The sequence below is a fragment of the Chrysochloris asiatica genome, unplaced genomic scaffold (assembly GCF_000296735.1).
Source record: "Chrysochloris asiatica unplaced genomic scaffold, ChrAsi1.0 scaffold00247, whole genome shotgun sequence".
Classification (NCBI taxonomy): Eukaryota; Metazoa; Chordata; class Mammalia; order Afrosoricida; family Chrysochloridae; genus Chrysochloris; species Chrysochloris asiatica.
In genome coordinates this window covers 2,511,836-2,523,606 of record NW_006408765.1, presented here as the reverse complement: position 1 = coordinate 2,523,606, position 11,771 = coordinate 2,511,836, and the positions used below count along the sequence as shown (strand labels likewise).

General features: G+C 35.1%; 1 protein-coding gene across 2 annotated transcripts in view; it reads left to right on the top strand.

Moving 5' to 3' along the window:
• Positions 1-11,771, top strand: part of BRINP3 (bone morphogenetic protein/retinoic acid inducible neural-specific 3) — a 737,483-nt gene that overhangs the window by 607,423 nt on the left and 118,289 nt on the right. The window lies entirely within an intron of this gene.

Here is an 11,771-nt window from a genome sequence, read left to right as displayed (position 1 = left end):
AAGGTCAAAATGGATGTCAGAAGAGACATTGAAACTTGCTTTCCAGTGTAGAGATGCTAAAGAAAATGGAAGAAATGAGCAGGTACAAGACCTGAACAGAAAATATCACAGGTCAGCTCGAGAAGACAAAGTAAAATATTACAAAATGTAAGATCTGGAGTCAGAAAACCAAATAGGAAGAGCACACTGTCAGGATTTCTTAAGCTGGTGGAACTGAATAAAATTCAAGCCTCGACTTTCATTGTAGAAGGATTATCTGTTCAAATTATTGAATGATGCAGAACATCAAAAGAAGATGGAAGAAATACACAGACTCACTGTACCAAAAGGAAATTGTTGATGGTCAACCATTTCAAGAGGTAGCATATGATCAAGAACCAATGATATAGAAGGAAGAAGTCCAAGGTGGATTGAAGGAGTTGACAAAGAACAAGGCACCAGGAACTGATGGAATGAAAATTGAAAACTTTCAAGAAAGTGAGGCGGCCCTGGGGGCAATCACTCATCTATGCCAAGAAATATGGAAGACAACTATTTGGCCGAGTAATTGAAAGAGATCTGTGTTTGTGCCCATTCCACAGAGAGATGACCCAGTGGAATGCGTAACTCATCAAACAATATCTTTGATATCCCATGCAACTAAAGTGTTACTAAAGGTAATACAAAAATGGCTGCAAGCATACATTGACAGAGAACTTCCAGAGGTTCAAGCTGGATTCAGAAGAGGATGTGGAATGACGGATATCATTGCTGATGTCCAATGGATCTTGGCTGAAATCAGAGAATACCAAGAAGATGTTTACCTGTGCTTTGTTGACTACACAAAGGCTGTAGATTGTGTGGATCGTGATAGGCTATGGACGACATTGTAAAGTATGAGTATTCCTGAACACTTACTTGTGCCCATGAGGAATCTGTAAATGGACCAAGAGGCAGTTTTTCAACCAGAACATGGGAACACTGAATGGTTTAAGAAAGCTTTGTGACCAGGCTGTATTTTTTCACCATACTTATTCATCCAGTATGCTGAACAAATAATCTAAAAGCCGGATTATATGAAGAAAACGTGGCATCAGGATTGGAGTAAGACTCATTAACAACTTGTGATATGCAGATGATACAACCTTGCTTGCTGAATGTGAAGAGGACTTAAAATATTTACTGTTAAAGATCAAAGAGCACGGCCTTCGGTATGGATTGCATCTCAATGTAAAGAAAACAAAAATCCTCACCACCAGACTAATTAATAACATGATTATCAGTGGAGAAAAGATTGAAGTTGTCAAGGACTTCATTCTTCTTGGATCAACAATCAACACTCATAGAAGCAGTGGTCAAGAAATCCAGAGACATGTTGCCTTAGGTCAACACAAGAACTTTTTAAAGTGTTGAGCAAAGATGTCAGGCTGAGGACTAACGTGTGCATTACCCAAACCATGGTATTTTCAGTAACCACATATGTATGTGAAAGGTGTACAGTGAATAAGGAAGACCATAGAAGAATTGATGCTTTTGAGTTATGGTGTTAGAGAACTATATTGAAAGTGCCATGGACTGCCAAAAGAACCAACAAATAAATCTATGTTGGAATAAGTACAGCTAGAGTGCTTCTTGGAGGCCAAGATGGCCAAACTTCATTTCTCATACATCAGACATATTTTTAGGAGGGACCAGTCACTGGAGAAGGATATAATGTTTGATAAGATGGAGTGTCAAAGAAAAAGAGGAAGACCCCTGTAAGATAGATTAGCAGAGTGGCAGCATCAGTGGGCTCAAGCGTGGCAACAATTGTGAGGCTGGTCCAGGATCAGGCAGTGTTTTGTTCTGTTGTGCATAGGTTTTCTATGAGTTGGTACCAACTCAGTGGCACCTAACAACAATAACAGCATTGTTAGGTGCAATCAAGTCACTTTTGACTCATAGTTATCATATGTGACAGAACAGGATGACACAGAATGCTTGCTAGGCTCTCATATTTATAGAAGCAGAACACTACATTTTTCTCTCATGGGATCACCAACCATTTGAGTAGCAGGAGGCACTTAACTACTGTTGTACGAGGGATCCTTTGAACATATCTTAAGCCAAATAAAGACATAGTACAAAAAATATTATTTGTCTGTGGCAACAAACATCTCAATATGACATGATATTTTCATGGAGATAGAAAAGGATACTCAATTCTAATATAGTCATTAGGTTTGCATTTTTGTTTGCGTTTGTGTGTTTGTTTGATAGATTATTTTGTCAAAGCCTGAATAATTTTTGAGTCTTGAGATAACTATAAAATACACAATTATTGTCCAAGGTGGAGGATGGCTGCTTAGGAGAACACTGGACAGGGATAGAGATAAAAATATAAGTTCATAATAACTCTAAATAGTTAACTATATAAGTCAATAAAGGCAAATAAATGTACAGATTTGAAAGCAGCAATATAAGGTCAATTTTGTTGTTCTCATTAGGTGCCATCTGCTCAGTTCTGATAGGAACCCTATACAAAGCAGAACAAAACCCTGCCCCGCCCTGCACATTCTTCACAACTGTTGTTTGGCTTGAGCCCATTGTTGCTGCCACTGTGTTATACATCTTCTTGGGATCTCTGTCTATTTCACTGACATTCCCCTTTACCAAGCATGATACCCTTATCCAGGGACTAATCTCTCCTGAAAATATGTCCAAAGAATGAGAGGCAAAGTCTCATCATCCTTGTTTCTGAAGAAAATTCTGGCTATACTTATTATAAGAGAGATTTGTTTGTTTTTCTAGCAGTTCACCGTATGTTCAAAATTCTTTGCTAACACCATACATCAAATACTTTAAGACTTGTATAGTCTTCCTTATTCTTCTCTAACTTTCATATGCATAACAGGTGATTGAAAATACCCTGGCTTGGGTCAGGCTCATCTTATCCTCAAGTGATATCTTTGCTGTTAAACACTTAAAGAGGTCTCTGCAGCAGATTTACCCAATGCATTACATTGTTTGATTTCTTTACTGCTGCATCCATGAGAAGGAGCTCTGGTTTCATAGTGTGTTATGAATTGGGCTGCTAACTACAGTTATCGGTTCAAATCTACCAGTTGCTTTGCAGGAGAAATTCTTTGAAAATGCTGCCTTGCACCAATTTCGTTAACATGAAAAGAGGCAATAGAATAGAAACATTAATTATAGAACTATAATAGAAGTTACTTTCCTTTTTCTTTTATATTGCTGCATTATACCTCTCAGGCTTCCTTAAAACTGGTTTGAATATAAGACTAATTTTGGCCAAGTGAATTAAAAGATTATATGAAATTTCTGAATTCAATCCTTAAAGGAAGATGAAGAAAAATACCTGCCATCTACCTTCTCTCCTTAGATAACGATGGCTGGAATTAAAAGGCATGTGATTTAAAAAAAAAAAAAAAAAAAAAAAAAAGATAATGACAGCAGAGTCCATACTCTTCAGAGCCAGCATATCAGCTCTTGATTATTTATGATTTATAGTTATGTGACAGAGAAATAAACTTATATCTTGCCTAAGCTACTATCATTTGACCTTTATTACTGCAGCTAAGCTTGCATTATAACTAATAAAATGACCTTACTGAAAGGTCAAACCTTTTAATATTCAAGAATCTGTGATTTAATTTTAAATGGCATTTATATATTAATACAAGAGACTTTTGCAGCAAGCAGTTTTATATGAAACTAGTGAAAAGTTCAGACATTAATTTTCCTATATGCCTATGTTTTGAAAGCATTTTGCATTATGTTTTTTGAGTTGCAGCCACTTCATGATAACCCATCAGGCATATACTAAGTAATAATGAAGCAGTAAAAAATTTTAAATGTATATATATTAATTTTTGCATTAATAGTTATAGCAATTATAAAATACTGAGCACATGGAAGTTGTTTGCATAGTTTTGAAAATTTTCTACATTTCAATACTGCACTTCTAAAATATAAGTCTGTATATGTAATTTCCAACATATTAAGGAATTTTGTTCAAATCATGTTTTCATGTGTTTAAGTTGCAAGATATTATCCTAAAGATAATTATGTAAACACTATGAATTGTGTTGATACTTGTATATTATTTCTGTTAGGACACTGGATTTAGGTTGTAGGGTGGTAGGAGGATCAACCCATAAAAGAAATGAAATAAGGATACTACTGACTATGCCTTCCCCCTTCATGAGCCACTTCTAAACAAGAATCAATGTAGATAAACATTGCCCTTGTCATTCATGCCACTTCCTTTCTCTAAATCTTGCTACAGCTTTTATTTCAGAACTCATTCCTCTAAAATGTCTTTATCTTTTCAATATAGTATTCCTACTATGTAATACATAGCCATGAACTTTCTTTCTCTTTAGAAATTCTTTTATGATCTTTCAATTTCATAGATTTAGTAGAAAATAATTCATTATATAGATATACATACACATAAAGAGTGCTGCAGGATAATGCAGTGGACCGCAAGATCAATTTGCAAGGTCAGCAGTTCAAACCCACCATGTGCTCCTTGGAAACACTATACAGAGTTGCTGTGAGTTGCAATTGACATGACAACATTTAACAGCTATATACATATATATTGGCATTCCAACAATTTATATATATATATATATATATATATATTGCATTGTGCAAATCTGCTGCACAGGAACGTTTTAAAGTATAGAAGAGCAGAGATGTCAGCTTGAGGACTAAGGTGCGCCTGACCCAAGCCATAGTATTTTCAATAACCTCAAATGGATGTGAAAGCTGGACAGTGAATAAGGAAGATCGTAGAAGAATTGATGCCTTTGAGTTGTGGTGTTGTAGGAGAATGCTGAGGGTGCCATGGACTTTCAAAAGAACCAATAGATCTGTTTTGGAAGAAGTGCAGCCAGAGTGCTCCTTGGAGGCCAAGATGGCTAGGCTTCATCTCTCATACTTTGGACACATTGTCCGGAGAGAACAGTCGCTGGAGAAGGATGTCATGCTGGGTAAGGTGGAGGGTCAGAGAAAAAGAGGAAGACCCCAACGAGATGGATCAGCCAGGTGGTATCACTGATAGTATGAAGTGTGGCGACGGTAGTGAGGTTGGCCCAGGATCGGACATTGTTTCATTCTGCTGTGCATGGGGTCACTATGAGTCAGTTCCAACTCGATGGCACCTGACAACAACAACATATATATAAATTTAATGACACTATTTGTTTCAAAATTTCCCATCACCCTTAACAGAATATCAATGCCCTTAAGCAATGACTGTTTTCCCCTCTCTGCCCCTAGTAACCACTAGTAGACTCTAATCTCTATGCATTTGCATTTTCTAGATATTTCATATAAGTAGGATCATATAATATCTGTCTTTTTGTGAATTAATTATTTCTCTCAGCATGTTTTCAAGGTTCATCCCAGTTGTAGTATGTGTCAGAAGTTTCTTTTTGTGACTATTGGTGCTGTAGAAAAAGTACTGGACCGTAAGGTCTGTTTGAACTGCAAGGTCAGTGGTTCAAACTCACTAGTCACTCTTCAGGAACCCTATACAGGCTCGCTGTGAGTTGGAACCAACTTGATGACAGTTAACAGTAGCAACAACAATGTATTTGTGCAATATTTTTTTCTTCACCCAGCTATGATGGTCATCTAGATTGTTTCCACCTTTTAACTAGGGGGACTTTTTTTGCAATGAACATTGGTATACAAGTATCTATTTGAGTCTCTGCTTTTAATTATTTTATGTACATGTTGTTAAGTGCCATTGAGTCACTTCCAACTCATAGTGACCATGTCTAGGGTTTCCAAGGAGAAGTTGGTGGGTTTGAACTGCCTACCTTGTTCTGCTCTGTCACCTGGGGTTACTATGAGGAAAGTTGACTCAATGGCATTTAGCAACAACATAAATGCCTCCAATTGGTGAATATTTTGGTTGGCTAGTAAATCATCTATTTAGGAAGCACAAACAGGGTTTATACCTATATCTGAGTTAGTTTAATAAGAAAATATTTCACTGAAGAAGAAATATATATGGCCTAAAAGTACATGAAAAGATCCTTACAGTTATTAATCTTTCTTCTTGTTAAGTACCATCCTTTCAGTTTCAATTCAAAGTAACCCTATGTACAATAGAATGAAACACATTAGGGAAATCAAAATAAAAATCACAATAAAATAAAAGCTCACCTGTACTTCAGTGACTGTGATTTTTTTTTTTTTAATGGAAAAACAAAAAACAGGTGTTGATGAAGATGCAAAAAACTTAGAACCCGTGTCTATTGCTGATAAGATTGTAAAATTATGTAGCTGCTGTGAAAACAATTTGGTGTTTCCTTATAAAATGTAGCATAGGAATTACTACATGATCAAGCAAATTCCGCTCACATATAATGTTCATGGAAAAGTAGATTAAAAAATAATGGATTTTTCCATGGACTTTTTGAAACCCTCTCATGTATTCATAAGAGTGGAATTTGCTTGATTGTGTAGTAATTCCCTATGGTACATTTATAAGGAAACACCAAATCTTTTTTACAGCACTACACAATTTTACAATCTCACCAGCAATAGACAGTGGTTCAAATTTAGGGTCACTTGGACTTGAAACTGACAAGATGGTATGTAACAAGAACAACAATGATTAATAACTATGAGCATCTTTTCATGTACTTTTAGGCCGTATATATTTCTTCTTTAGTGAAATGTTTTCTTATTTAACTAACTCAGATTTAAGTATAAGCCCTGTTTGTGCTTCCTAAATAGATGATTTACTAGCCAAAACACTCTCCAATTAGAGTCATTTTTGTTGTTGCTAAATGCCATTGAATCAAATTGCCTCATTATGACCCCATGTGACAGAGCAGAAGTGCATTTGGGGCAGAAATTTAAAAATACAAAGAAAATAAAAGAGAAAGAAAGCAAACCTCTGGGATTATGAAGTTGTGCATGCTTTATGTTTTCATGTATAGATAAAAGATAAGGGAGAACAATCAAAGAGCTTGCCACCTGGACTCTTTGTCCAAGGCGTCTCTCTGAAACCTACAGTCTATTCAAGAGAAAGATCAAATCTTTATCCAATAGAGACACTAGTTTATAAATAGCTTATTTGTTTAAAAATAATATTAATAAAACCAAAGGCGTCCATCCTTTTAGAAATTTCATGGATTTCGATGCATGTACCTTTGTACATGTATTAGAAAAATGTAAAATGATGGGTAGCCAACTGATTAAGTGTTTTCAGTAAAAACTTCATGTTGTTTTATTCTTTTAAATTTGTTTATTTTTTCATGTAAGGAAAGAGAGTGAAACAAAAAGCCAAGGGGCATAGTGTTGAGTATGACATACTTTCCAAATAAAAAAAATTCCTTTCTTGCTTCTTTTTTCCCCCGTCTTTCTCTCTTTCTTCCTTCCTTTCTTTCTTTTGATATAGAACCCTTGGGTGGTTCAAACAATCAACATACTCAGCAGCTAACTAAAAGTTTAGAATTTTGTGTCCACTGAGAGGCATCTTAAAAGAAAGATCTGGTGATCTATTTCGGAAACTTTATAGCCATTGAAAACCCTTTGGAGCACAGTTCCACTCTGACAGAAAAGGATTGTTGTGAGTCAGAAATGACTTGCAGCAAATGGTGGTAGCTCATGAAAATGAGATATTTCAGTGTCCATACTTTCCTTTTTCCTTAAGCTTCAGTTAATCTTTATTCTAAGAACAATCTTGTAAGAAAGATTTAAGAATGTCACTCAGAAGCACTGTTTTTCTCTTCTGATAATTCAGTGACCAAAATAATCACATCTGAAAATGTGAAAAAAGTAAAGAGCCTCAGAGAACGCTCTTAAAATTGTATTAATTTACCTGAAATAAAAACAAATCCTCGTTCTAGGAAATCTTGGAATTCAATCTGTAATGCACATAAATGAAAAACTTGTTGTTCCCAGCATTATTTCAAGTAAATATAAGTATTTCCAGTGAGTATCAACATCAGTGTCGTATCTGAAATTGATCACAGGTTCATTCAACGGAGGGTAAGCAGAGTATATGTATGATGTCAGTCATAGTTTTTTTCTCACTGAGGAACTGATGATAATTCTTCATTGTGTCCAATGAGACCACTTGCTTCTTGTTAAATTTAATGATTGTTTCCTAAATACATTATACATTTAATATATATTATAAGGGATCCCTGATTAAGCAAAGTTAGAGACTATTCCAGTATTCCTGATTGCTATAATCTCTGTTTGGAAATCTATAATGCATATATACATATTCCATAAAATGTAATGTCCTGCAATTAATAATACTGGCTAGTTTGATTTTTAACAAGGATTTTCCAGAATATAAATTCTAATTTTTAAAATTCCAATAAATTCCCTAAAGTATATACTTGAAGAACACTGTCCCATCATTCCTTATCCATTTTTTATGCTTTCTAGAATTATCCTCAATTGTAACATAGCCACCCCATCCACTATAAAATATTTGATGATTATCTAGCAATCCAAAATTAAGCAAATCTTACAAATATTGGCTATTTTTAAATCAATTTTCCTTATTTTAGTGTATTTATGGAGGGACATCTCATTTGGTTATTAAATGGCAGTTTTAAACTAATACAAAATATAGTAACATCATGGAGATGTAGTATGCAATCAGTAACCTTTGTAGCATGTTTTATAATCCTCATTCAGAAGACAAAATAATAACCTGCTTAGTTTCTTTAATCATTATTGTTTCCTCACAAGCTATATATATACTTATCATATTTCCTCACAAGCTATATAATATTATAGCTTGTGTATATATATATACACACACACACACACACACACATCAAGTCATTAAAATGTCTATGACTGAAAAGCAGATTTCCTTCCTTAAGCATCAAACGAAGACACTATTATCTAAAAGCATGTAGCTTTATGAATCAACAAAGGCAAACCAAATATTACCAAGATACACCACCTCAAATCCCTAACACTGAATAATAGGTAATCTTTGAAGGACTTCATTTGAGCCAGCCAGTACAAGTTAAAAGTGAGCAAGTAAATTTCAAAAAATCAATGCCAATTGAAATCAAAATCCCCTATCTCACTTCAGACAGCAACAAATAGAACAGCACAAAAGAACATTGATGTGACAAAAGAACACAGAAGAAAATGAAGGTCAGTTTGTTGTGGTTGTTCCATTAAACCCAGCAGGAAGACATCATGTAGATTTCTCAAAGTCAACAAAAAAGATCAAGTCTGAGGTAATACCTTTTATTGAACTGAATACAAACAAATTCATAGAACAGCAAAGTTAGCTAAAAATAAATATGAAAACAAAGTAATAAGAATTTAAGAAAAGCCCACTAATTGTAAGAGATAATTTTATACATATATTTCTCAGTATTATCCAATATATAGTATCCTCAGTATATATTCTATAGACATATATACACATGTTGTTGTTGTTAAGTGCTGTTGAGCCAGTTCTGACTTACAGCAAGCTTGAACTACCAACTTTGCAGTTCAAATTTCCTAGAATTCCAGTGCTTATCCTACAGCTCCACCCCTTGATTATATATTAAAAGTATAAAGGGAATAATGTTGTTGTTGTTACATGCAGTTGAGTCAGTTCTGGCCCATATGACCCTGTATAGGGTTTCCGAGGAGTGACTGGTGAACTTAAACTGCTGGCATTGTAGTTCAAATTGATTTTGCTGTCCAGCACTTTAACCCACAATACCATATCAGAACTCCAAAGGGGGAAAATACATGATTGTAATATAAACACATAATTTTTCCATCAAATGTCATATAAATTTTCACTGAAATTAACAAAATTATATTATCATTTGAAATTATAGAATACCTCTGTCCACATGCAGGAATGTTGAGTGCCTTTTTGAAAGATGTAACTGCAAAAAGTAGCTGACCTACAAATTATACAAGTGAAATATTCACGTAAGTTGCAGATTAAGAAAAGAATCAGGGGAACACACTGATATCCTGATTGCAAGTTACAGACATATAATGAAAACGGAGGACGTGTCTGTGGTTGACTTGCCAATAAGAACTATTGTAGTTAACTAGATATTAGCTGGCATATATTAAGCACCAACCATGTGTCAAACACAATCCTAAGTAATTCACTTGTGTTATCTAATTTAACACAGTGTTGCAAGTCAAGTAGTCATTTATTTGTTATCCTCGGTTTACAATTGAGAAAAGAGAAGTTCAGACAATCAAAATAATTTACCCATGATTATTTACTTAGTGATTGTAGAGACAGAATCTAAATTAGGTGATCTGGCTAAAGAACTAGAATTGTCATCTCCATAGAACAGTACTTCCCAGATTTGTCTTATTTGTTAGATAAGGCATTTCCAATACTAATAATTTGTCATTTCTCAGAAATTTGTTAGGATATTAAATTGATACATAAAAAGCATGTAGTCATGAAACAAAATCATTAGAAAACCAGAAAGGGTTTTGAGAGATTACATGCATTTATTCATATATGTAAGACGCCTTAGTAGTATAATGTATTACACGCTGGGCTGGTAACCGCAAGGTTAGCAGTTCGAATCTACCAGTTGCTCCCTGGAGAAAGATGAGACTTTTTGCTCCTGTAAAGATTTATAGTCTCGGAAACCCTATATGGGGGTCCCTATGCGTCAGAACCTAATCAAGGGCACACAACCACCACCACCATCACTTACATATGCATTCTATCTATGTAGTATATACATACATGTCTGCATTTGTGCATATGATTACTAAATTTAAAAGTAATATACAGTTTATTAATATATTTTCATAAACAACTGAATCAATTTATTATAACAAAAGCCTGAGTAATTAATCTAGTACTGGAGTCCTGGCATGACCCTGTGGGCTAATGCGTCAGAACTGCAAGTTCAAGCTCACCAGCTGCTCCTTGGAAACCCTATACAGGGTCGCTATGGGTCGGTACCAACACCATGGCACTTAACAACAACAACGATAAATAAAGAATGGTGGTGGTGGCTGTGTGCCGTGGAGTCGGTTCTGACTCATAATGACCCTGTATAGGGTTTCCTAGGCTGTAAATCTTTAGGGGAGCAGAAAGCCTCATCTTTCTCCCGTGAAACTGCTCATAGTTTTGAATTGCTGACATTGAGGTTAGCAGCCCAACTCGTAACTGCTAGGCTACCAGAGCTCCATAAATAAGAAATGCAGGATTATAATTTAGGAAAATGAAATATAAGGTGAAGGAGACAAATGGAGAGGACTGAAGTTCTGTGTAATAATATTTCTAGAAGGAGAAATATTTTTTTCCTTCTAGAAGGAGAAATATCTGATTGAAAAGAAGGAATGAAAGAGGGTGAGAGGAGAAGAGAGAGCATGTGAATTTTTCACCCTTGAATATTCAAATGCAAGAAAGTGAATACAAAACAAAATTTATAAATGTGTAATGGGTTCTGAATTAATTGTTATCATTTTTGTTAGTTCATTTTAATTATTCAATTTAAAAGACCAATTTATTGTATGTATGGACAGGAAGGAAAAGACAAAAAAAGGTGCACTTCTCCCCTACCTGACTCCAGGGTCAGCAACTATAGCAGTTGCATATTATAGAGCCATCGTTTCTTTCTTTCTTTCTTTCTTTCTTTTTTTTTTTTTTGACCATCACAGAAAGCTTTATTACCACAAGAGGAAATCAGAATGCGCTGGAGGCACTCATGGCAGCATGTGATGTAAATTCAGGGAGAGGGGATGGCAGGTGAGAACCCCACCAATCACGCCCGGGTAGTCTTCACACCAATAGGTGTGTG